General features: G+C 40.9%; 1 pseudogene; it reads left to right on the forward strand.

Annotated features, from left to right (window-relative positions):
* The first annotated feature begins 1,112 nt into the window (after positions 1-1,112).
* LOC147436482 (uncharacterized) lies at positions 1,113-11,535 on the forward strand (annotated as a pseudogene).
* The last annotated feature ends 16,028 nt before the right edge of the window (positions 11,536-27,563 follow it).

A 27,563-nucleotide genomic window follows, 5' to 3' on the forward strand; every position in this document is an offset into this window, starting at 1 on the left:
GTGCAAATTTATTCCATGAACTCTCATTGGCAAGATATGAAACTATGTTTGAAGAGTTTAGAAAAACAAAATAGATCAATTTATATGTGTGTGTGTGTGTGTGTGAGAGAGAGAGAGAGAGAGAGAGAGAGAGAGAGAGAGAGAGAGAGAGAATAAAAGATTCTAACAAAGAAAAGTACTCCATGACAACCCCACATATGCTCTACAAGGGTGTCCACACCACGTTACAATATATGTACGAAGTATACAAGGATGCCTCGTGATTGAAGTTACATAGTCACGCGGTGAGCCCATTCTAAGGCTTGAAGTGCTTTGAAAAGATTGCTAAAACCTAGGCTCATGGGTCAACAAACCATGTGCTATTTCTTACCACTTTTTCAAAGCAAGCATTGAAGAGAACTTGGAAAATTGAATTTTGGGGTTTATAGGGCTACTAGATATCTAAACTTGTCCTAGTAAGAGCTTTGTTAGCTTGTCCGGATCCTACTAGGGTTTCACTGTCTGTGTGGCCTGTCATAAACGTTGTTACAGTCGACAAAAAAGAAGAATTTGTGTAGTCATTGTATTTGTCTAATTGATGAATGAAACTTTTTCTTGCTTGCGGGCCTAACTGGTATCCTTTTAGAAATGGGCCTTTACACAACAATTGTGTTGGCTACTTGCTCATAAGAGGAGGACATTCAGGCATAGTTTGGAGAGAAAGTGTCTCAACCTCATACTATTGTGTCGACCTCCAACGATTTGTCCCTTTACAAGTAAAAGATGTTTATTGGTCGGGGGGGACTAAAAGTATAAGCACGTGTTAATGCGTTTAAGGGATATATGTAGACTGTAGTGTAGTGAGAACTTAACATAGTCATCGACAATTTTCGTATCAAGGTGGGCAATAGAGAATCAAGTCAAGTCCTCTTGATGTACTTCTTCGTCACAGCTTTACGGTGTTGTACTTCTATATAACGAGGAGGCGCTAGTTAGCGTCCGTTGCTTGTCGTTTGCTGTAGTGCAGAATCCTGCTCTCCCTTCTAATTATAATCAGCTGTATTGTGCAGCAATTAGACTCTACTAAAGGAGAGCTGCCCCTCTAACCTCCTCTGTTAATTACACTAGTGATTATGTGGCCATTAAAGCTAAAGCCAGACGTACAACCGGCGACGTTGAATATCACTACTACTAGAATAGCAGCCCGTAATGATAATACACATGTCAACGAGGAGGCATATAATTATGCACACGAATGCCCACCTCCACAAGGGGCTTTGGACAGCTTACCATATGGCAAAAAATATATAATTGCTAGATATTTTACTAGTTTCAATACACACATCTAGCAAAAGTGCAAACTAGTAAGCGTGAGACAACTCCTAGATGCTTCAAGTAGCAATCCTCTTACTATATAGTAAGTTGAGTAGCTATATGGTAAGATAATTGCTAGATGAATCAAGAGAGTTCAAGCTCACAGCTTGCTAGTTTGAGATGTATTATGAAACTAGTAATACATCTAGCAACTCGAATATGTAAAATAGTAATTCATCTAGTAACTTCAAGACGAAAATTCCTAGCCCTACTCAGCGTGTCCCCCGAAATTACCTCAACCTACTTATACCTGATATGGACTTTCAATAATCAATCAACCCACAGCATTTGGAACAATTCATAGCAAGAGACTTGACTCTCAAGTAACCCGAAACCCTACACGCCCGCACAAAACTATAGCCAGATGTATTGTGCTTGGTTCACAATTGCCTTGCAAAGCCTTTGACCTTACAAAATAGTCCTCATACGGTAACCATCAATCCAACACGACTGCCACAGGCAATAGTATAGATCTACAAGAAATATCCCCATCGCATACATCAACCCACCATGTAAGCTGCAAGTTCCACCTGCTGCTCCAAGATCAAGCCACAAGGGGTTACCCTTGTCCTCGGTACAATTTGTTACGGTCTATCCTTGAGCAATGACTTACACGAGTAATCCAAATCTAGCTTCACCATGTTGCTTCGCTCAGCACTTCACACTCATCCCTGCACTCTTACAACCCTGCGTCTATATATATAAGCAATCAAATAAACACAGCGTAGAGAATCCATGATTATTTATTTACATAAGAACTTTAAAAACAACCACGTACAATCAAGCCTTGTAATTCACTTAAGAATTTAACAATTCCTACGTGAGTTATGCTTGATTTGCAACAAGCACGTCAAAGGAAAATGTCACCTTAACTTAAGCTAGGTTATGGAGTCACGGGAAGCATTTACAATCGTTTGCCACTTCTAGTACATATACAAGAATAATGTTCCGTATATCAATGAGGTATTCTGTGCCATTTGATTCGACGAACTGTTATGACCTCCTAATAATATATACATAGATGAATCCAGGATAAGCCCAAATTCACCCTTCAAGGAAAGTGCAAGGTATAGACCCATGGTAGTCACCCACAAGACAATATAACCATCAGCTCCATCATGCATAGTATTGACTAAATACCACGACATCCCCACTAATAGCATCAGTGCCCAATAGTGGGTGTAGAACTAGGTATTAACATATGCTCCCCAACACAACACACACCACACACACACACACATGAGCATACATCAACACAAAGTTCAACATGCTGACTTTCTGTCATGACTCCGTAGATCAAGGGTAGACTTAGCCATAATGAAGCCTAGTACTAAAAGAATCATTAAATCGGAAAAATTAGCACAAAAATGAGGTAGTTGATAGGGCATATGCACCACAAAAGATAGAAAGAATTAGCACAATATCAACTGGTCGTAACGTAACTCGGACGAAAACTTCACAATGTGAAGTCTGCATGTCCGCAATATGACTTAAAAATATATACATAGATAAATCCAGGATAACCCTTGAAGGAAAGTGCAAGGTATAGACCCATGGTAGTCACCGACAAGACAATATAACCATCAGCTCCATCATGCATAGTATTGAATAAATACCACGACGTGCCCACTAACGTCGTCAGTGCCCAATAGTGGGTGTAGAACTAGGTACTAACTATGCTCCCCAACACAACACACACCACACGCACACACACATGAGCATACATCAACACAAAGTTCAACGTGCTGAGTTTCTGTCATGACTCCGGAGATCAAGTGCAGACTCAGCCATAATGAAGCCTAGCACTAAAAGAAGCATTAAATCGGAAAAATTAACACAAAAATGAGGTAGTTGATAGGGCATACGCACCACAAAAGATAGAAAGAATTAGCACAATATCAACTGGTCGTAACTCGGACGAAAACTTCACAATGTGAAGTCTGCATGTCCGCAATACGACTTAAAAATATATACATAGATGAATCCAGGATAAGCCCAAATTCACCCTTAAATAAAAGTGCAAGGTATAGACCCATGGTAGTCATCCACAAGACAATATAACCATTAGCTCCATCATGCATAGTATTGACTAAATACCACGACATCCCCACTAACGTCGTCAGTGCCCAATAGTGGGTGTAGAACTAGGTACTAACATATGATCCCCAACACAACACACACCACACGCACACACACACATGAGCATACATCAACACAAAGTTCAACGTGCTGAGTTTCTGTCATGACTCCGGAGATCAAGGGCAGACTCAACCATAATGAAACCTAACACTAAAAGAAGCATTAAATCGAAAAAATTAACACAAAAATGAGGTAGTTGATAGGGCATACTCCCACCACAAAAGATAGAAAGAATTAGCACAATATCAACTGGTCGTAACTCGGATGAAAACTTCACAATGTGAAGTCTGCATGGCCTTGTATGATCTAATGTAATTGAGGAGTATATTATAAAAAAGAGGCATCTCCTCATGGTTACATCTTCCTATATATGATGTAGTTCAATTATGTCGAAGGTAACCCTCAGAAGTCATTGTATACACCCTCAGACTCAATCACACGATCTACTGTCAAACTCAATCAATGCCTTACTTTCGTGGCTTCTGCATTCGAAGTGAATGTCATCATATAATCTGTAAAGACAATTCGTTGCATACAGAGAGCCATGCATCACCATGACAAAGCTATTATTATATATGATTATAAACCAAGCTATGCCAGGGCCCTTCGAATTTGTGAAAATATATACTTATATGCGCAAGAAATTAAAAGCTCCTACGTATCGTTTCCATCTTTCCCTCCTAATTGGTAGAAGCTACTAGGTTTATTGTTAACACAACTGAAAAAAGTGACAATAGCCTACTGATCTTGGATATTTCTCCACAATCTCACAAGCAGGGTCAGTGCTCAAAAGATCCCATAGCCCATTAGAAGCAAAGATGTAAAACCTGTCATGTGGATGAAGCCTCTAGACATTTATTGTCGGTTCAACTGACAGTACAGGTCGCGTCAGAGGCTGAGTCATTCTAAAATTATCCGGCAATGCGTCTGGGTTCACTTTTGAAGGTTACTTCAAACATAGATCTCCGATTGACTTCTTTACCTACACAATTTAGTGATTGTTCATTATGTTTGAGGCAACCTGAGATCACAATTGAGTAAACTCTGATTTAACAGAGACTAAAAGTTGACTCTGTGGAAGTTAACCAAAAGGGATTGCTCAGAGCTCGAATGTAATAATGTCAACCAAACTCGAAACCATCGTTTAACTGCAACACAAATCAACCTTCAAAGTAAAGGAATGTATGGGGCTTGTTTTACCTGAATGATTCCATCATCGATCAGCACCAGAGCTTGGCGTTATCTCTTGCACAAGATGGCCGTCCTCTCCCACAGCGGCACCACCCCTGTTAACATCAGCTCCTGCGTTGCTGAAATGTCCACCAACGTCATGAGCCGCCTTGTCTACTCCTGGGATCGTGCCATCGAACTCGACAAAGGCGTTCAGGTTCTGCCGCAGCTTTTCAAGGACATGGAGCAAGTGGCTTTCCCGTTCATCAGTGACTTCATTTCGTGGCTATCATGGCTTGACATACTTACAGAGCGGCACATGAGTTATCTCCAGCATCGGATGGATGCCCTTGCGACTAGCATAAATTGCCAAGCACAAGCAAGCCATGATGCAGGATAATACTCCCGTAGATGACTTCTTCATGCCCTGCTCAACAAAGAAAGCGAGGGCTTCATCACCATGGATGAGGTCCAGAGAATCTTAATGGTGCTCTTTGCTCCCATTATCTCTGTGGACATGACAATGCATGCTGCCCGCAAGATGATGACATCCATGATTGTGATACAGGCTGTCACAGTGGATTAAAACATCCCAAAGCTTCCTTGCACCAGCCATGGGGAGCATATGCTACAATAAACTCGCTCCACATCAACAATTTCCTAAGGGAAAACAAAGGGAAAGCTAGGAGAGAAGGGTACTCACACAGTAGCAATAACGTCAACCTTGCCAAAGATGGTACTGATGCAGAATCGAAAACACCTCATAACTTGCGGCTTGCTGACCTGAATCACGAGAGTCGGGAGATTCAAAGCGTAGATCCTCTCTTTGCAGTCCACCACACTGCTCAATCTTCAATTTAGAGCTTCAGCGTTAAGCTCTGCAGGTTTCGCACTTCTTGATAAGTCTGTCCGGCCACTATCGCAGATTCGCAAGTGAAGTTGAAGTGTGTCCGTCCAATGTCCTCCTATGCTCTAGGTTGAAGTTCCATGGCCTAGGATTAGTGTAATCCCCCTATAAATTTTGAGATTGACCTCTAAATTTGAATTTGAAGGTGAGAAAACCTTTAAATTTAGCCAACTTACCGCTATTGTTTCCCATCTGTTGGTTTGCCAATTTTTTGGAAAAACGGTTTTTTTGAGCACTAGCATTACCTTCTAAGGTTCTAAGCAGGGTTTTTTTTTGTCGGGCGTGTCACAATAACTTCCAAAGATAGAGAAACCAAACTAGAAAAAACTAGTCTTGCTTGGCTGGCCATGCCATAGAAATTTTTGGACACAATTTAGCATTGATGTGTGGTTGCAAGTGAGGAACGATATACTTGAGTGAAAAACCTTGGGCTACCTATGCCACGACTTCAGACTTTGATTCCATACCCACAAATAAGTAAAATAAAACCCTAAAAGCCAAAATAAATAATGGGTTTATATCGGGCAATTTACTTGAGATGCCATACCTCTAACACCCTCTTTGCAACTCATAGTGTACAAAAATAGTGAGACGAAGTCGATGAAGAAGCTACCATGGACACCCCAGTAGCAATCGACTATCGGGTATACCCTGATTTTGCTATTCTCAAGTTTTTACCTTAAAAGAATTCCATCTTGAGCATCGGTTGCCTTTCAAAAATTGAATTGCATTGGAACCACCCTCTTTCTTCTTAGACTCTTTGGCCTTCAACTTAGGACACGACTTGATCAAGTGATCATTAGCTTTACAATAATGGCAACGCATCTTCTTTTTGCCCTTATCACCAGAAGTTCTAGACAAATTGTTGTCAGCAGAAGCATTAGGAACAAAATTTTTTCCACTCGCAGCAGAACCATAAGAAGTGGCTGCATTGCTGTTACCACCCTTTCTTTGAGAAGCAATGAAAGCATGTTCAACTGCACGCAGGCATGCCTAGTCCTTTTATTTCTGGAAAGTGACTCTTGCAACAACAATGTGCATAATGCATCAAACTTGACAACTTCAGGATTTCCTTGGGTCATAAGTCTCCAAGTTCTAGCAAAAGTTTGGTAAGAATCTGGTTATAAGGCATCAAGAACAGTCTGCACAAGGGAACTGTCTGAAATGACTTCACCTGCAGAAATAAGTTGTTCTTGACACCAGCAAGAAAAGTGTCCATATCATCTTTCTCATGCATAATCTTCGACTCCAGCTCTTTATGCAGCAAAGCAATTTTAGCCTCATTGCGGTTTGAATAAAGACCTGCTAGAATATCCCAAGCCTGTTTTGCAGATTTTGCTGAACGAATGTGAGGAACAATGGTGTAAATTTTATTTTATTTTTTTGAAGTGTAAATTCCTACTTATGATGAGATTAGTCGGCAACGCCAAAAGCTATGAAATACCGTGAAATGCTTACGTCAATGCGTAGAGCTCTTACTTGCGGTTGCAAGGCAACATACGCGACTACAATGTGACAATCGAGGAGGGAGTAGCAAGCGCGAGAAGGAGAGAAGTGAACGATGTTAGCTCACACTGTATTTTATTATCCAAAACTTATGAGAAATTTACAAAAATTGGCTTTTATACCTTAGCCAAGGTTTTTGGTGGTCAAAAGTAATAATCGGGGAGCTCTAACTAAAGACAGGTTGATACAATCTGAAAGCTTGTAGCCCCGGCTCATCAATTACAATATTTATTTGGAAAATAGGAGTTACAATATTCTCGATTCATCAAAATAATAAATGTTTTTACAATGAGAGCTCCAAAAAATGGTATCCGAGTTAGGTTACTGCTAACAGTCGGTAGGCCGGCGTTATGTTGCGAAGCGTAGATATGGAGCAGGCGTAGAACAACGTTAAAAATTGAAAGGGAAGGGTGAATACTTTATACATTAAAATGATTCTCTTATTGAGAAATGAGAATACCATAAGTTGGGGAGTTAAAATGACGAGGTTTTTATGATGGACGATGTAGGTCCCAACGGACAAAGATGAGGGACAATGGTAGACGTTCGTAGTGATCACAAGGACCTAATGGCTCTGACTTGCACGTTTGTTGGTGCTTCAATCGTCCAATGCCTTTGTGGGTGATTATGAACTTGAATTCTATATGAAATCATCCGACCTATAAACAGTCTTGAGAGAGAATGGATCTCTTCTTGGTGTCATAAAATGTTGAATTTGATGTCATAATACGGAAGAGCTAATGACACACATGCATGGAAAAGGTCTAACAGTTCTCTCTCTCTCTCTCTCTCTCTCTCTCACACACACACACACACACACACACACACACACACACACACACACACACACACACACACACACACACACACAAGACGTGCTTGAGGTTGCAAAGATCGCTTTGTGCTTGTCGTTGTAGTCATGGAGCACAAGGAACGTAGACGGTCTAAATCTCAAGGCTGGGGCTACAATTTGAAGGCTTTCCTTCGGTGGAGTCAATATAGTAGAGAGCTTCTATGTTGTTTAGAGTTGGCACAATCCTCCATATTGTCCATAATATTGTAATACAAAGAAGCAAATATGGAATCAAATACATCATATCCATTTTGATCAATCACAAGGTGCCTCAAGGCCTTCTCTCCTCTCTTTTGGACCCATAAAGTGAGCCTTTCTTTTAAAATGGCCACACATCCATATAGAGAGGTTGGGAACCAATTTCCTTCCTCTGGGCTTCTATTCTCCTTTGATATATGTATGCTAACGGTTATGGAAGACTTTATCTTCGTATTGAAAATACTTTATGGAAGTCTGGCTCACGCACATGCTGCTATCATTAGGTTATGCTCTTTGTAAACTCAAGCATCCACTTGAAACCACCGCAAAGATTACCTCCCGTTTTGCATCATAGTTCCGTAGAAATAAATCCCTCAACTTGCTTCATTTAAAGCTCTTGCTCTAACATAGTTTTGAGGATAGGTTAGTAACAAGTGTGCTTTAATAAATGTAAGCTTATATATCTGGATCCAAATGATGGGTCTCTTTTTAGATAGCCTTGGATATTGCATTCTGGCTATATGCTAAAGAAATCATTTCTATTGGAGATTGCAACTCATAAGCATAGGATCGTTCTACAGTCTCTTATATTTTTAAAAAATAATACATGCCTAGAGTGCCATCCTGTGAAAACAACATCATAATAGGTGTATTTCTGAGAGAGAATGGTGTCTAGTAGTCTTGGGGCATATGTATGAAGGAATGGGGCTAAGCACAAATGGTGGATCTATTGCACTACATACCCTCCAATAGCTTTAAAAAATAATTGCACCTTCCTACCGCTTATGTTGTCTCATAAATTACCATCTTTTTGAGGGAGTCTACTTCCCTTCATTGAAGGTAGTGAGACAATGGAGTCAGATATAGAAGTAGAACATGATGCTTGCAGTATACTAAACACTGAGAAAGACAAGAAAGCAATCCTCCTCTTACAAGGAAACTACACAACCACAAGAAAACCAACCAGCATATAAACCCTTCAATGAGAAATGGGCAACCCTATTATGGAGAGAGGTAAGGACTAAGCTAAAGGAAATGCTGAAGTGAAATCCCCCCCTCCCCTCCTTTATTCATTAATACCACCTTCTAGGGACTGTGGAAGCCAAAAAGGGATGAACAACCCCATGCAAAAGTTTAAGTAAAACATGAATAGTACAATGACACAATGTTGTCTTTAGCAACCGTCGATCATGCTACTTGAGCTCCTTGCCCGTTCACCCCTTCTCAACACCAAACGCTATGTCTCAAGGTTATGTCTCAAGGCCCTTGGCCTTCCTTCCGAGGATCCTAGAAGGGAAATCTCTTTTGTCATTCCAACTATGGACTCACATTGCCTACAAGTGAATAATAACAAACCACACTCACTACAAAGGCCACACACTACTAAACACTTGATAGGCAACTAAAACCTCTAAAAGACAAGAATGGAGGAGCGAGAGCCAGATTCATGTTACAACAATTTGTAGTGAAGATAAATGAGAGGAGATGCACAAAATTTGCATCCCTGAGCATTTTAAGTCAATGTGTGTGTGTTTTTTTTTTCGGGGGGGGGGGGGGGGGGGGCGGGGGGGACGTCGTGAGGATGAAGAGCCTACAATAAGTTTTGGGAGGGCATATCAAATTAAGAGTGAAATACAAGATAAAAGAATGGTTTTTACTAGAGGAACATGGAGATGGGGAGAGAGAGAGAGAGAGAGAGAGAGAGAGATGTCTACGATTACACGTATCAAATTAAGAGTGCGAGATAAGCTATCATAATGGTTTTTTGAGGAACATGGAGAGAGAGAGAGAGAGAGAGAGAGAGAGAGAGAGAGAGAGAGAGAGAGAGAGATCTCTACGATTGCACATTGTAGCATACATCTCCCCAAGGCTTTCACTGACATTAATTTGTCTGTGCACAAGAGCTAGAAAGCTGCAAGTATTAAACTCCAAGCCTATCCTCTTTTTTACTAGACTTTTACCAAAGTAATGCTACAAAGCTACGAGTTTAAAATTCGACGCTCCTCTTGAGAGTTTTTTCTATGTTTTTAAACAAAAAATACTTTCAATTTTTTGAACTTAGAGAATTTTGAAGATATCAAAGATATTAATTGCCCTAGTCCTAGTCGTAAGGGGTATATTGCTACGAATGTATATTGAATATGGAAAACCAAAATTGCTATATAGTAACTATATTGGAATTTCAAATTGCTACTTCCAAGTAGCAACTACACAACGTTACTATCTAGCAATTTTGGTAAGCTCCTATGATATTGCTACTTCCATCTAGCAAACAATATACTACTATATAACAAATTCATAAGAACCTTCACTTTGCTAGTTGCATCTAGTAATTAAACTAAAAAACCTCACATTTGCTAGTTCCATGAGTTGTTTTTCCAACTTCTATCTAGCAAAAGCCCTAACATGTCAAAAGTATCCATATCGTAAGTCATCCAAAGTTCCTTGTGAGCTCTCTCTCCGCAGCACACAGTGGCATACGACTCCGACGACGAGCTCGACTCCATCGATCAGTATGCAGGGCATGCTGACGATATTGGGGAGGATGCGAGGAGGTGCTGGAAGAGATCCTGCCATTCATAGAGATGGCAGCGGTTGCCTACCAGAGCTCCAGCATGAAAGACCGGTTTGAGATGGTGGAGCACAGCCAACTCGTCCACAACATCATCGACACCTCGCATCTCTTCGGGGGCGCGATGGGCCAGACGGACACGATGAGACCGTGGTGATGGCCTTCAGGGGGACGGAGCCTACTGAGTGGAGCACGGGCTTCGCGGATGTGCTAACTGACTTGGCAGAGGGGCAAGAGCCTGTGAAGCTGTACGACACCAGCGACAAGGCCGTGTACACGTCACCCGCCGCAATCCGAGCACACCGCGGCTTCCAGCTAGCGCTCAAGGATGTCACGGATACCACCATTCCCTCTCAAAACCTGCGCCTGGTGCTGCAAAATCTGGGCATGCAGCCCCGTGACGTGTGCAGTGTGTTGTGCGTGGGCCATAGCTTGGGCGGGGCTCTGGCCACGCTGTGCTCAATGTGGTGCCGAGAGGTAGCGTTCCCTAGCACTACCATCGGCTGCATCACCATCGACTCACCTCACGTGGGAAATACCGCCTTCGCACTGGACTTTGAGAGGCGAGTGGTGATGGATACCGGGCTGAGCTACCGTGTGGTGAACAAGCACGATGTGGTGCCCTCCGTGCCAAACCTGCTAACGTACCCGATCTTTGCCTCCACATACAATCATGTGGCCAAACCTATTTACCTGTACGAGGATGCATTCGGCCAATTGTCATCGCGCCTCGGAGGCCGCCGCCCCAGCAAACTCAACTTGGGCTTCTCTGACCATACAAGAGCAGGTTGCTCCGGCTATTCTTTAGCACCAGCTAGACTTAACACCAATCACTAAGCTAGTAGATTGCCATCACTAGTTATCACTAGATGGTTGTACTTACATCTTATTAAACCACGTCCTATAGCTTCTCTACAATTTTTTCGTCACTCTGAATTTTACCATATGCATCCTTGGTTTTGTAAACTTTTCATTATGCAAACTACATATGTACACTATGTCATTCAATGGTCACTCCTTCAATTCCTCATCGTTCTCATGTAAAAGATGGAACATATGTATCGAAATGTAATATAGAGAAAATATTTTCACCAAAGGGGGGGGGGGGGGGGGGGGGAGAGAGAGAGAGAGAGAGAGAGAGAGAGAGAGAGTGTTCGATTCCTCATATCCCCGACCAACCACAAGAACCATACTCTACAAGCTTGCTAAACAAAAACCAAAGCAGGAGCCAAACTAGGATACTCAGGCACTTTAAGTTTGAGGAAAGTAAGTTTAAACTTTGTGACAAAAATTCCCCAAGTAGTAGACCACATCCATTGGACCCATTTCCACCATTCCCTTACTAGCTTACATGTCCAAAATATATGTCTGACAATTTTAGGAAAGAAACATCTGCTACATTTATCTTTGGTGAATAGAAGAAGAACACTCCCCCCCTCCCCAAAAGAGAGAGAGAGAGAGAGAGAGAGAGAGAGAGAGAGAGAGAGAGAGAGACAGAGACAAAAGGTTTGGAAAATAAAAAAGGAGGCATATAATTATGCAAACGAATGCCCACATGTCTCTCAAGAGCACACAACGACTTACAATCGATGTTAAATATCAGACTCTTGTCCACGGTGGCAAATATAGGAGCATTGCAAGGTCCTCCTCCACTAATTGACAACATGGAAAGGTCATCCTCTCCCTTTCACAAACTTAGCAGGTCTATAATGCAGCATGGCATTCCCTACCACTACCATTGGCTAGTCACCATAGGCTCACCTTGCATGAGAAATGTCGCCTTCGCACTAACTTTGAAAGGAAAGTGGTGATGGATACCATGTGGTGAACAAGCACGATGTATTGTCAATCTATGTACCCAATTTCACTATGAAACTATGAAAACGTTTATTGTGGCATTTTATCGCGCTTTATAGAGAAAGAGTCCAAACTAGGCTCTCCAAAGAAGAGTTCTAGAAAGGGACAAGACACCAAAATTTCGGTGTTCAAGTATCACCGCGAATATTGGTGCTTTTTTTACCATGTTTATTACCGCTATAATTAGCACAACGATCATTGCCCTCATTATCGAACCCTCACTTGGTGCTAAGACATTCAAATTTGAATGTTTCTATCTATTTTTCTTATTAACAACATATAAAGAACATATTTTATATTTTATGAAAAATTGACAAAAATGGTATTGAAACATGGAACAATGATTATTTGAATAAATCAAATTACAAAAAGTGTGTGACCATTCTATCACTAGTGTTGACTATACGTAATACACGTACCATGCACATTAAAGAGGCTCGTACCCTTTCCCAGAGCAACATCACATTTCACTGGAGCGACTGCATCCATTCATTCTTCGCATATTAAGAGGGTCACATGCTTCCCCCGAATAGCGCACACATTTCATCCGAGGGACTGCATCCATACATTCTTTGCATATTTTGAAAGGCTTCACATAGTGGTGCCAAGGAGCTTTCTTGTCACAAAAACAGTGTTGAGCAAAGAGAACAATAAAGGAGCTCTTGTTCAAAGCAGTTTTAAGTAATGAAAGCACTCTTCACTCTTCACTCCACACAACACAAAACACTAGCTCCACTTGCACCCATAATGCCTTAAAATAACAATGGATGCAACGTGTGAAGGGGGGTGCGAGGGAGAGGAGGAGGTTATAGCCTTTGTTATTGTCTATAGTATTATCGCACAATGATTTCGAGCCAAAATAGAAAAATTTGTGTACATTTATATATTTTCTATTAAAATTACAAAGCTTTTGTTATTTTTGATAAATAATTGTTCCAATAAATCATAGATAGTTTTTTATTAATTAAATCAATCACACCCACTTGATTAACATAATCTAGCATATCTCACAAATTTAGAGAGAGAGAGAGAGAGAGAGAGAGAGAGAGAGAGAGAGAGAGAGATGGGTGGACAACACTACTTTTTCATAACTTAAAGTATACAAAATGTTTATGAATCATCTTTGAAAAGATCTCTCTCTCTCTCTCTCTCTCTCTCTCTCTCTCTCTCTCGATGGCAAAATCGTTTGACATGAAAGACATGGGTGAGGCAAGTCATATACTTGGTATGCGCATTGAGAGAGACAGATCAAAGAAGTTGATTCGGTTATCTCAAACAAAGTATATTGACAAGGTTTTGCAACGTTTCAATATGGAGAAGGGAAAGGCACTGAGTGTTCCATTGCCACCATATGTGAAACTTAGCAAACAAGATTGTCTTGTGTCTGAGGAAGAACAGGCTGAAATGGATAATATTCCATATGCGTCTGCAGTGGGTAGTTTGATGTATGCAATGATTGCTACTCGCCCAGACATTGCATTTGCAGTGGGAGTAGTAAGTCGATACATGTCAAACCCAGGCAAGAAACATTGGGAGGCAGTGAAAGGAATATTGAGATACCTGAAAGCTACAAAGAGTATGCGTATATGCTATGGGAGTCAGGAGCTAAGTGTAAAGGGTTTTACAGACTCAGATTATGCAGGTGACTTAGACAACCGAAGGTCTACGTCAGGGTATGTCTTTACATTGGCTGGTGGAGCAGTATCATGGCGTTCTAGATTAGAAGATTGTGTTACTCAGTCTACTACAGAGGCTGAATATGTTGCAGCATCAGAGGCATGCAAAGAATTAGTTTGGCTTAATCGACTAGTAACAGATTTGGGAATCAAAGAAGAGATGCCTGTGTTATATTGTGATAGTCAAAGTGCTATACAATTGGCTCGCAATCCAGTTTATCACTCAAAGACAAAGCATGTGGATGTGAAGTATCATTTCATCAGGGAAATGCTCGAGGATAAGCAACTTCAGCTTGTCAAAGTTCACACCACAGAAAATCCTACTGATCTACTTACAAAAGGACTTCCCTCAGAGAGCTTTGCGCATTTTCGCAAGCAGTTAGGTGTAGGGTAGTACATCACTTCTCTACATCTCTTGTATATTAGCTTGTATAGTAGCTTCTCTCACACTTAAAGTACCACATTGGACTTTAAGTGGGAGGTTGTTGGGGTATAAAGCCCAATGTGGTCTCCCAGGTAAGTGGGCGGGCCGCTAGGTATGTACACATATTCTTTTGTAAAAACCTAATAAGAACTCACTATGCTCTACACATTACAGTAGAGCGAGTTCACCATATCGTCGTGCTCTTCTTCTCGCACTCTCTCTCGTGTCGCACTTCCGCTCATACTCCTTCAGAAGTCTGGATGACATGACCATTAAGCTTGACCTTTTGGATGTATCAGAGAATAGTTGATGTACTTGGAGCAATATGCGAGGTGGTTTCTGCTAAAGAGCTACAAGATTGGAAAAACTTTATACAATAGTTAGCTTGCTTCAAGACCATTGGCATGTGGATTCTAAGTCAGAATCTTCTCTCTTGCTATCTGATCATAAGCCATTGAACTTAATAGATAAAAAATAATCGTAGAGCTAGGTAGGTCCATATTGATCAGTTACTGCTTACGTTGAAATTCAGAAGAGAAAAACTTAAAAGTATCTTTAGCTCTGAGTTTTGTAATGTCAATTCAGCCTTTAGTGCTTGGGAAAAGTTAGTTAAGAGAGTTCAAAAAATCTTGCACACTTACAAGAAGATTGCCAAGGAGAACAAGGCTAAGAGTAGAATGATGATAGCTGGCCAAATTCTTAAACTAGAAGAAAGTATCCCTTACTCAGATCCTCCTCCTCCTAAGCTTTTGTCTCTGAGAGAGAGTCAAGGTAGAAAGAGCTCTTAGAATCTAGTAGTGTACTTGTATTTACTAGAGAGGTTTATACTGGTAAGTTGGATGGACCTACCAAAAATATGTTTGATCAATCGGAAAAGAAAACAATCGAATTATTTTATCCCCTTTCTAAAAGACGAGTCAGGTTCTTTAGCCACTTCTCACAAAGAGAACATGGCTATTGCTCACAATTTTTTCTCCGATATCTTCTCAGATCCCCTCAAGAGAAATAGGGAAATCTAGGAAGCAAGAGCTCAGGTGGCTCTGAAGAGAAAGAAAATTGTTTCTTCTCAAACTGCTATGCTTTTGGATCAGCCCATCTCTGAGGGGGAGCTTAGAGAAGCAATTCCTAACCTGAAAGGTGGTAAGTCTCCTAGTATTGATGGAATTCCTAATGAGTTCTTTTTGGAATATCATGACTTCCTAGTACCATATCTCTCTAGTATTTGGCAAGAAGCTATTAGGAAGGGGCTCTTCTTGCTAGTATCAACATTGGTGTTGTAGAAATTATCCAGAAAAAAAGGAAGCAAGGAGGATTTGAGTAATTGGAAGCTATTAGGAAGGGGCTCTTCTTGCTAGTATCAACATTGGTGTTGTAGAAATTATCCAGAAAAAAAGGAAGCAAGGAGGATTTGAGTAACTGGAGGCCTATTACTTGTCTGACAACCCGCTATAAGATATTTGCCCTGTGTCTTGCTAGAAGAATTAGCCCTTTGATGGATCAGATTATTCTTAAAGAGCAAAGAGGGTTCATAAGAGGCAAATTTATTCTTGGTGCTATCATTACCCTGTGAAAAGGAATAGACCATGCTATTGAATCTAGTTAGGAATTTTACTTTCCAAAAGTATACTTTGACAAGGCATATGATAGGGTGGAGTGGGACTTCATTCTTTAGTCTCTGCATGACATTGGTTTTGGAAGAACTTCCTAAAGATTGTACATGTTTTGTTTGGTAATGCTTATGCAAGGATTTTTGTTAATGGTGACCTTACAAATGCAATTCACTTTTGGAGATCAATTAGGCAGGGCTACCTTTTTGCTTCTCTGCTCTTTGCCATATCTTCAAGATCAAAGGTATCAATATCCAGGGAGCCTCAGTGCCTTATGCCTGCAACACTTTGCTGATGATATCCATGCATTGATGCTAGTTGATGGTGTTTACTTGATTTTCTAGATTTGTTTTGCTTAGCAAGTGGTTCCAGTATTAATCACACTAAGATTGGCTTCAAATCTTCTAATGGAGATTTGCCTAGCTCAAATTACTAATGTTGGATGCCAAATTGTTCAAGATGGACAAATTTTATTCTCTTGGGAACTCCTATGGGGTTTAGAGTCTTAATGGAGCAGATATGGCAGTGGGTCCTTGAAAAATTTAGGAAAAAGTTCTTTCAATGGCAAAACATGCAGCAAAAATTGTCCTTTAGAGCCTTTTTCCTAAACCATTACCTACTGCCCTCCTTGATTTACTTCATTTCTTGTTGGAAGCCATATAATAGTCAATTGCACTAGGCCATCAAGCTTGCTAGAAGATTTCTCTAGGGAGGTATGATCTAGGAACCAAAGTCCCCAAGGTTTCCTAGAAAATATGATGCATGGACAAACCTAGAGGAGGACTGGGAGTGTTAGATCTTGAAAAGTTGGTTGTTAAGCTAGATGCTAAATGGATTTATATAGCTGTTGAGTCTAATGATTTTTGGGCTTGCCTCAAAGTGACATCTGAAAAGCTACAAAGTGTGGACAAATTTATCCATATGAGATATCATGACAGCTCTTATTGAAATAAGATGTCCCAATCACTTCATTTCCTCCAGATTTTGAAATGTCTGGCTAGAGATAAAGAAGAACTAGAAGATTCGTATGGACCTTATGGCTAACCCTAATTTCTTCATGGATGATTCCTTTGGTTTGGTCACCTTTTTGTTGGGATACCATCGTAGCATAGCTCCCATGACCAACGAAATTATCAATCCGGAGAGATGAGCTACCTGGCTAGGGCATGTAAACACTCACATGATTAGTGAGCTAATCATGGCAACACGAATGGTGACTCTATGAGGTGAGCTTCTCGGCCTATGGAGGAGCTAAGCCACAATGATTGGAAATCTCCACATCCACTTCCCTTCACCTCAAATCAACCCAATCACACACACTAAAGATTGCAAGACACACACATCACTAATCCTATCATGCAACACACTAATCACAAGCACACACACATAGATCTAATGAGCACCACACTCCAATCAAACCTACATGCACACACAAGCAAAAGAGGGCAATCACACAAGACTAGAGCAAGATTAACCACTAATTAGTTACGATCTAGCTAATCAAAGCATCATTAGCAATCACAAGAAGTATGAGAGAGGCATAGTGAAAGAGAATTAAGCATTGATTAGAGTTAATCATTAGCAATCACCAGAAGTATGAGAGAGGCATAGTGAAAGAGAATTAAGCATTGATTAGAGTTAATCAAGTCACATGAGCAAGGAGAAGCTCAAGGACTCCATAGCTACACACCTCATGAGCTCTCACCAAAGAGTTGTCTCAACAAATGAGCTTGAGAACCCCTAATTTCTTTTACACACTGCCTTATATACCTAGGGTAAAATATGCAATGTCCGTGCACCTAAGGCCTTTAGAGATTCACCACTTACTGAATCTACAACCTAGGCACACTAATTGACCTGTTCTTTATAGTTTGGAACTCCCATTGAGCCGTAACACATAAAAAATATTACAATGGCTCGAAATAAATCGAGAATTTACAATACATGACCATTTTGGAAAAATGTAAAAAATGTGTAACTCCAATCTTTACTGCTTCTTCATGTTGATCTTCGATGTGCATCCGTAAGGCTCGGGACTTTAGCAGATTATATTAACTGACATTGACTCAATTAACACTTTTCTAGAACGATGGGACAGTCTTAAACATCAAATCTCATAAGTGCTTCAAAAAAGGTTTGAGGTATGGGGAGATGTCCACCACCAAGGCAGACTTATGAATCTTAATGAAATCTCTAATAAGTTTCAATTGTCTTCTGGTTGTCTTGCAAAGATCTCTAACAGGATTTTGCTCATTCAGGATCTCAATAAAAGTAGGAATTTGACATCATGCAAGAGCAACCTGTTGTGTTCATTGCAGGCGACCCATAGGAAGTTGGACTCCCTTCCAAGTTTGAAGCCCCCCTTAAAGCTAAACCCAATCAGAAATGGAAAGTGTCTTGGAGTAGTAAACAATGGATCTACAGGTTTAAAGCTATTTGGAGTTTCCCTATCCCAATCAAACACTCTATCCTCAGTTGGCTGGTTTTACATCAAGGCATTTGGACAGGAAAGAGGGCTTTAAAAGTTGGCATTGGCAATGTAAAATGTGCCAGATGTGGTCAGCAAGCGGATGTCTTCCACCTATTTATAAAGTGTCCAAAGTTGAAGTCCCTACAACAAAGTCTAAGCATAGCTTGTGCAATTTACCATCCTCAGTCTTTCACCTATATGGGACTACTTGCTAGAGAATGCAAGTATCTTGATATTCCCCCTCAAGATTCTATGGAGAAATGAATACCTATGATATGCCTAGATTTAAAGATTGAATGCCTTGTATAATGAAACAAATTCCAAGATAGCTCACTCATTCATTGCTGAAATGAAGTCTTTGGTCAAGTTCTATCTAGAATAAAAAGTATGTTCCCCCTTTTCCCTCTATATGTTATCCAAAGGTCTCGTACATGTAATCATTAGAGATCTATTTTTTTTCTTCTATTCAAGAGAAATATTTGCTATCGCTGATTCGTGTAGCATGCTATAATCATTCTTGATGGGTCTGCCTCTTTCCCTGCCTTTGACGCCTTATAATTCTTTTTCCTTTTCTTTTTGACACAAATTTTTGTTTCCCTAAAAAAGAAAGGAAATTAACATCGACAACAATTACATGGAACAAACTATAAAATTTATCACAAATGCTTTAGTGTATAAATGTGACTAGTGACTTCTTGGAGCTACTTTTTAGATTTGAAAGTTTTTGCTAATATTGTTAATATACCAGAGTAAATACTCCCTCCACCTTTGGTGGCGATGCCATCTACGTAATGGCAATGCCATTTTTAAATCATCAAGAAGTGTTGTGCTTCTTTCTTTGTACACGTAATTTGTAGCGTAATGGCTATGCTCATGACTCACAAGTCATAATCCTTATTGGAAAAAATGTAAACTTCATTCTTGAGTAGGTCACCACAATTTTAGAATGATGTCAAATCTCCCGCAGACAACCAAATTCCAAAGAGGATGAAAAATTGGAAGGTCAAAAGGGTGAAATTTGGAAAAGTTAGTCCCACTCTATATTTGTACTAGGGTTGTGCTCTCTCTCTCTCTCTGTCTCTCTCTCTCTCTCTCTCTCTCTCTCTCTCTACAATTGGAATGTGTTACTACATATATGGTAGTGATGTGTGTGAACAAACTTAGGACTGTCGGGGCACGTTTTTTCTCACTAGAATGTTTTTCCACCCGTGCATTGTATATATGCACATACTAAGAAATACACACTGTATCATGTTCCTTGAGCTTATTCATCTTCTCCAAGGTATTCGTGTGTCCCTACAACCCTAATTCCAAAAATTGACATGAGAGCAGGTCATGTCCTCCTAGTATTGTTTCTAGCACCCCTGCACTCAGGTTATCAAATTTCTACGAGCTTTGGTGAGCGTTAGTAGGTCAACTAATACCTCAAAAAAGCTCACAAAGCTTGGTGAGTTCAGATTTTGTATTTAGGCTCATTTTGGCCCCCGTCTCTGCAACAATACTGCATAAGCAATTTTGTCCTTCTATGAATTTTTTTTGTAAGTGCATAAAAGAGGTTTCTTGCAGTCCTCTTCGGGTCCTCACATTTACTCAAAAAAATCAGCAAAATAGGATGGGGATACTATGGTTGTTCTTTAAGCAAGTCACAAATGAGGCAAAAATTGTCATGCTGTGCAAAGAGCTAGACTCGATTATGCAAGAGGAAGATGGCATAAACACTTTTCTTGCTGGTAGCAAGGATATCAATGAGAAAATCATTTCTATAGGTGAAGTTTTTTCTGACAATTCACTTTGTATAGATGAGTCTCAATGTGTTGCTAGAATATTACCAGAGTTTTGCCAGTACTTGGAGACTTATGACCCAAGAAAACCCTCAAGCTATCACATTTGATGCATTGTGCACATTTTTGTTATTACAAGAGTCACTTTCAAGAAAGAAAATGGCTAAACAACGTGCAAATGAACATATTCTCAATTAGGAGTGTTGCTATCACAAGGAGCAACAAGAAGCAACCTACAATTTCTCTTGTGAGTAAATAGGCAGAGCAGAGGGGTGCTACAGTAACAGTTTGTGAGGTAGCATGGTTGGGATTGCTACTTTAGGACTTTGGAGTACAAGTACAAAAGCTAGTTGTCATCTATTCTGACAACCTCAACAACATATAGTTGGCAGAAAACCTAGGGTTTCAAGCCAAAACACAGCACATTGAGTTGCATTACCACTTCATCAAAGAGAGGGTCTTAGCGGGCGACGTCGACCTTGAGTACGTGGCGATGAATGAGAAGGTTGCAGATATTTTCACGAAAGCCCTTGGAGCACAGAAGCTACGACAATTTTGAGTGATTCTTAGCACATAGGAGATCGATGGCATTGAGCTTGAGGGGGAGTGTTGAGATATTAAGCTCAACATGTACAACTCGTGAATGACTATCATTGATAGTCATTATCAATGGAACACCTTGCTAGATGCGCATATCTTTGCCAATGATACTATATTTGTAATAAAATTGAGTTGGTCTATCTATCAAAGTGATGGCACACTTATCCATTCACCTCACTCACTAGCGGTCCACACTAGACCGTTGTATTACTTCTCTTTTATGTTGTTATTTTCCCTATGTAAGTAGACCTCTTATCTTGAGTTAGTCAAGAAAAACAAGAACAAGGTTTTGCCTCCATCTCTGTTTGTGTATGTGTGTGCTTATAAGAGCTCAATCTCTCTCCTTATATCTCTCTCTTAACAACCTTGAATAATGCATCTTACCCAAAATACAGCCTTCACAAACATACTTGTGCTTCAAGAGGCGGGAAAGAAGCAGCCATATCAAATTTATGCAAATTGGCAATGCTTCCTCGCATCAAGAATTTCTTCGAATGTAAGTCCATTGCCGCCCTAGCATCATGGCATGAGGAGAATAAATCTTCGGATGGTGTGCTACGGATTCCTGCAGATTGTGCAGCCTGGAAACATATAGATGGAACACGGTCGAATTTTGCAAGGGAAGCTCAAAATTTGCGCTTAGGCCTGGCTATGGATGGCGTAAATCCATTTGGTCAAAGATCAACATCTTACAGTGTATGTCTCGTTGTCATCGTCAACTAAAACATTCCCCCGTGGTTGACTACAAAGAAGGGGCACCTATGGCTAAGCTTGATTGTGCCGGGGCGATATAAAGTGAAGAATATGGATGTGTATCTTCGTCCACTATTGGAAGAGCTACAACAATTGTGGATTGGCATAGAAGTGGTGGATATGAGCCGACACACAGGTCGACGGAATGCTTTGATCAGAGGCATTCTAATGTGCACCATGCATGACTATCCCGGACTAACAGAATGCTCATGTGATTTACACTCCTCACTCAAACACTGTAAATCTTTGTTTTTCTCAAGCTGATCTATTGTCATGTGTATACATGCAGGGCTTCAAACAAGCGGATACAGAGCATGTCTCACATGTAGACCTAGACTGAATGCACGTAGGGCGCCCTCATTGAAGAAGCAAACCTACGAAGGTCATCAAGCGTATCTTCCAGATAATCATGTGTTACACGACGGCTTTTTGGGAAGAGATCCACCGAGGATGTCTCCACAAGCATGGTTAGAGCAGAAGGAGATGTGTGATGATGGATTGCCCCCAGGCATGAAGAGACTATCTCTATGTAACGAGTTACCATACTGGCCCCGACTCATGATCAATCACTTGCTCGATCCAATGCACATATTCAAGAATGTGGGTAATCTACTATGGGACCATCTGACCGGCAAGAAGGATACTTTGGGAGCTAGGGTTGACCTTAGAAATGTGGATTGTATAGAGCAATATTGGCCACAAACAGCATCCGATGGATCGATAAAACTCCCTAAAGCACCATGGAAGGAGACTATTCAATCTTTGTGGACCCCCACTGGCGTAATGCACTCACTCCGAACGTGTTTTACTAAAGAAGGAAAGCTTACCGGTTTGAAGTCACACGACTGGCATAAAATGTGTCAGGTATGTTCATAGTGGAATATATCATAGTGGGAATTGTGTAACAAATTCGTGTGTGGACTTTTATATCATTGCTGCACGTGTTTTGCAATTTATTTTACCGGTTGCCATTGAGGGATGTTTGTCTCTTGACGTCCGTAACACAATCTACAAACTTGCGAAGTTGGTGCAATGGATCTCACAAAAGGAGATGAATGTAGACTCCATACCACTCGCCAAACTAAATTCTGTGGAGGTTGTGTGCATGTTTGAGAAACATTTTCCTACTACCATGCTAACCATTCAAGTGCATCTTCTTGTTCACATAGTTGATGAGGTGAAAATAGCTGGCACAGTACATTCCAGATGGATGTTCTTTTTAGAATGTTTCATGCAAACGCTCAAGGGATATGTGCATCAAAAGGCACGTCCGGAGGGTAGCATGGCAGAAGGTTGGCTGGTATCAGAGTCCCTAGTGTACATTGGAGAGTGGCTAGACGGATTTGGTAAAGCCCGGGACATGCTATGGTGAACCATAGATGATGAGCGCATATCTGGGATTGTCATGTGCAATCTCGGTGTTGAGAAGAAGATACGGAAGATCTAGAGGCTAAAATCAACCGATTTTGCATGCTTCACAATCCAGTGATACAAAAGTGGATTTCACAATATGAGGATGCAAAGCAAGAGCGACAAAGGGCATGAATTGAGTGGAGACGGGGCAGATGATCACTGATGCACTATCCGACGGGTCTGGAGAGCCTACCAACATTCATGAGCTTAAGATGGTTGCACAACCAATTGAAAAGAGCACAATAGTGCGGTGAAGAAGTGACCGAGGAAGAGTGGGAGTACTCTTGGGGTTGTGCGACCAAGGTAAGTTTGCAATGTACGACTAGTGACTTTCTAGATGTTTGAACGGCCACTCATAATCTTTGTTCGTTGTAGTATAAGTCATACACAATAGCGTGGTGTAAAGGTCGACATTTTAGGGTGGAACGGATTGACAAAAAGCATTTTACTCAAGATTGTGGAATCATGGAAAAATTTGAATAGTCTAGTCGACGACGGTCCTCTGATGCAGATCTTGTGGTGGAGAAACTCACTTACTTCGGCACGCTACAAGAGATTTTGAGGATCGATTTTAAAGTATTTTTTGTCGACTTGTTCGGCGTGCAATGGTTCAAGATAATCATGGAGGGTCGCAACACTACTGTGCGTAGAGGAGAGTCTGGTTTTATTGAGGTGGATTCAACTAAGAAATGGACTGACCTAAGAGACACTTTCGTACTACGCGAGCATTGTGAACAAGTAAGTATGTAAATAGTTAACATCCCATTTTAGAATTTATGTGCTTGGAAGCTCTCATGTAAGTTATGTGGCTCTGGCAGGTGATATTTCATCCTACAAAGTCTGTATCAAACTGGTGGTAAGTCATAGAGGTAGCCCCTCGTAGTGCATGGATGTATGAAGGCTACCATGTGCCAATCATAGCGGCATCAATGGAGGAGATCGGAGAAGATGCTCAGTCAGAAGCCGTTGAGGTGGTGCCAGACGAACATCAAGCTGCTACTCTCTATGGGGTGCATGCAGAGGATCTACAAAATAAAACGGAGGACATCTATTTAAATGGAGAGCTCTATATAGATATAAGAAGTTATGCTGAGCTATGTGAGGATGAGAGAGAAATCTCTTAAAGCGATGAATATTGTATTTGAACAATTTTGCTCCATTTTGTAAAAACTCTGGCTCTCTAAGTACCTTCCATGTTGTATAACGCTCTTTTGATTTTGCGCTCACATCCTGGGCAATCCATGGCCACATGCAGCTCCACCACCTGGTTGGTCGACTGCAAGATTTGATTGTGTATGCTCTCTCTCTTTCGATTGAAAATTCTGAGTTATCGACTTGCCTCTTCCATCACCCAAGTTGAATAGAAGAAGAATGAGTTCTGTTGCTGCTAGCCTTTGAACATTCCAAAGCTACAAGCACCTTCAAGTTCTACGTCAAAAAAGAAAGAGATAGTTGGGATTCTTGTACGATTCTCCGTTTTGAACAATTTTGCTCCATTTTATAATATATATTGCGTTCATGTGGCTTTTTGCTTAGGTGTTGACGAGACGATCTTCACACTCGTCTAGGCACTGGTGCTCTAGTGATGGCGGTGGCAGTTGTTGTGGGGATGCCGTTGCTGATGCTTCGACACCACCTCGTGTTTGACGAGGCTCTTTACCCTCCCCTTCTTTGCCCGCCCCGACACTAGCCACGGCATCGCCATTGACACCAGGTTTTGCATGGCTGACTGCCGTTCCTAGCCACTAGCTACTCCTCCAGGAGTCACTCCAGTGGAGACTCCTCGATTTGGGACTCAGACTCCAGTGGAGACACTTGACGTCCGTAACCCCATCGACACGCCGCTAGAGACCCCTGCCGGACACCCAGGTTCACGCGTCAGCGGCAAGAGGACTTGCCTTACTCCGTCGACTTCAGCGACGGCATCATCTTGGATGATGAAGGCAAGAAGGTGATTTCGCACATGCGTGGTGTTTGCTCCCAGGTGTTTAGACACTACATACTAAACACATGGAGTGAAGTACCGAATGATTTAAAAGACAAAGTCATCAGCATGCTTCATGACGAGTTTCCCGTTCCAACACGGGATGAGCGCTTCAATGAAGACGTGATGAAGGTTCGAATGCATGAATACTGTAAGCACAAGCGTTTCGAAGTGCAAAAAGCAATCAAGCATGGGTGGAACAGACCAGATTGGCTGGTCAAAGAAGATTGGAAGAATGCGAAGAAAGCAGCGCGCGAGAATCCCGACAAGTGGAAGTAACAAAAGGAGGCATCCAGAGCGCGAGTAGAGACAGGGAGCTCGCACCACTTAGGGAGCGGCGGGTGGGCATCATTTCAGGCCGATTTTGTAAGTGTTTTCGAATTGCTCTTTATGTTTGATAGTTTAGGGTTTATGGGTTTTTAAATTCTAACATAATGGATTCTTTGTATGTTTTGACAGTGGTCGATGACAGGACGTGATCCCACACCGTACGAGCGCGAGTACGCAAGCAGGAAGGGCTTAAACGCCCTGATGGACATTCTGAGTTCTCGCGGTGGCATGGTTAGTATTAGGGTTTACTCTTTTCTATTTGTTGTATTGTTTTATAAAGGTCGCTATATGTTTATACTTACAAAAAGCTGTCTTATTGTTTTTATTTGCAGAATCCGACAGATACGCCGCTTGGACGTGATGAGACATTTGATTAGACAACGTCAGCCTAGCCGTAGCTAGATAGCATTAGTTTGTTTTTGTCATAGCTTATGTATCATGAGACGACTTTTATACGTCTTTTTGAAAACCACGTATATTTTTTCAATAACAACAATGGTGTTGTAACTATTACATTTGCAAAGTTTAACAATCAAGTGATTTTGCCTATAATGTGTACAATTGTCATTGATTTACTTTCATCAATTCACGCTTGTCAGTTTTGTATCTTTATTTTGCAAACAATACGTACTATGGATGATGGAGTTAATGGTTATATTGTCTTGTGGGTGACTATTTTGGGTCTATAACTACCTTTGCACTTTTTTTCAAAGGTGAATCAATTAATGAAACATTCAATATGGTTGATGGGTTGCAGGGCATTCAATGCCCTACCACCAAATTTTTTCCTCTCGGGCGTCGCTATGAACGTCGCTATATAAGGCTCTGCTGCTTCACTATAAACGTCGCTATAGATGGCCTGCAAACGTCTCTATAATTGTTGCTATAGGCGTCGCTATATACCGATGGTTATAACGATGCGTATATCGACCGCTATAGCGACGTTCCCGTATCGACGCTGTTAGCGACGGTCCTAGTGACGTCGTGGGTTATAAAAACCCAATGTATTTCCATCGCTAATAGCGTCACAAGAGCACACATCCTCTTGTAGTGTAAGAGAGACTAGAATGATGAGAATGGTAGGTGAAACACAAAGAATGTGATCATCTCATGTGGAAAAATGTGTTGCCAAAAAGTATGATGGGTTGAGGGATCCAAATGTGCATGTTTTACTCTTTAAACAAGTCTTAAGAGCAAAACAAGTCACAAATTTCCACACTCAGTACAAAGGATTTGGTTTGAGCTTAGAAGGAACAACATTGACTTGGTTCCTACCATTGAACAATAGAGATTTCCTAAACATCGAGCAACACTTGTGGAAGTTTTCAGAGAAATTTTCCAAAAGATGCATCAAGCACAATAATGTCTCCCAAATCTATGCCTTTAAGAAAAAGGAAAACAAAAAAGTGAAGGAAATTTCTCTTTGCTTCAAACAATATATTAAGAGATATCCTGTGCGAGAGTTACCACAAGATGAATGACTATCATTTCTCCTCATAGAGGGCGTAAGGAATGAAGCTCTCAAAACATATTTGCATCTAAAGGTGTGCCGCCATATTTGAGAAAGTCACTAGAGAAGCATTGTATCTAGTTGAAAATTACAAGTCTGACGAAGAGGTATTGAGGAATGGACACAACCACCAGTAGTGCCTCTTCAACCACATCAATAAATCATTGATAAAGTGAAGTGCTCCTACTTTAATCACACAAAACATTGATGAAGTGGTCAAGGAAGTGATCCGAAGGATGAACCAAGCTTATCAACAAAATCCCATTTTACGACAACAGCCACCATAGGCAGCCAATGTACTAAGAGTGTGAAGTGGTGTGCAATCAAGAAAAAATACACCAACCATGACACAAATGCGTGCTTTTACAATCAAAATTATGTGAGGGAAAGTCTGGACCTCCAATAGTAAAACAATTTCCACCACCACCGTGGTACCAAATAGGTCTCAACAATGCAGCAC

This window comes from Adiantum capillus-veneris, chromosome 18, assembly GCF_014529385.1.
Source record: "Adiantum capillus-veneris isolate H3 chromosome 18, ASM1452938v2, whole genome shotgun sequence".
In the NCBI taxonomy this organism is placed as follows: Eukaryota; Viridiplantae; Streptophyta; class Polypodiopsida; order Polypodiales; family Pteridaceae; genus Adiantum; species Adiantum capillus-veneris.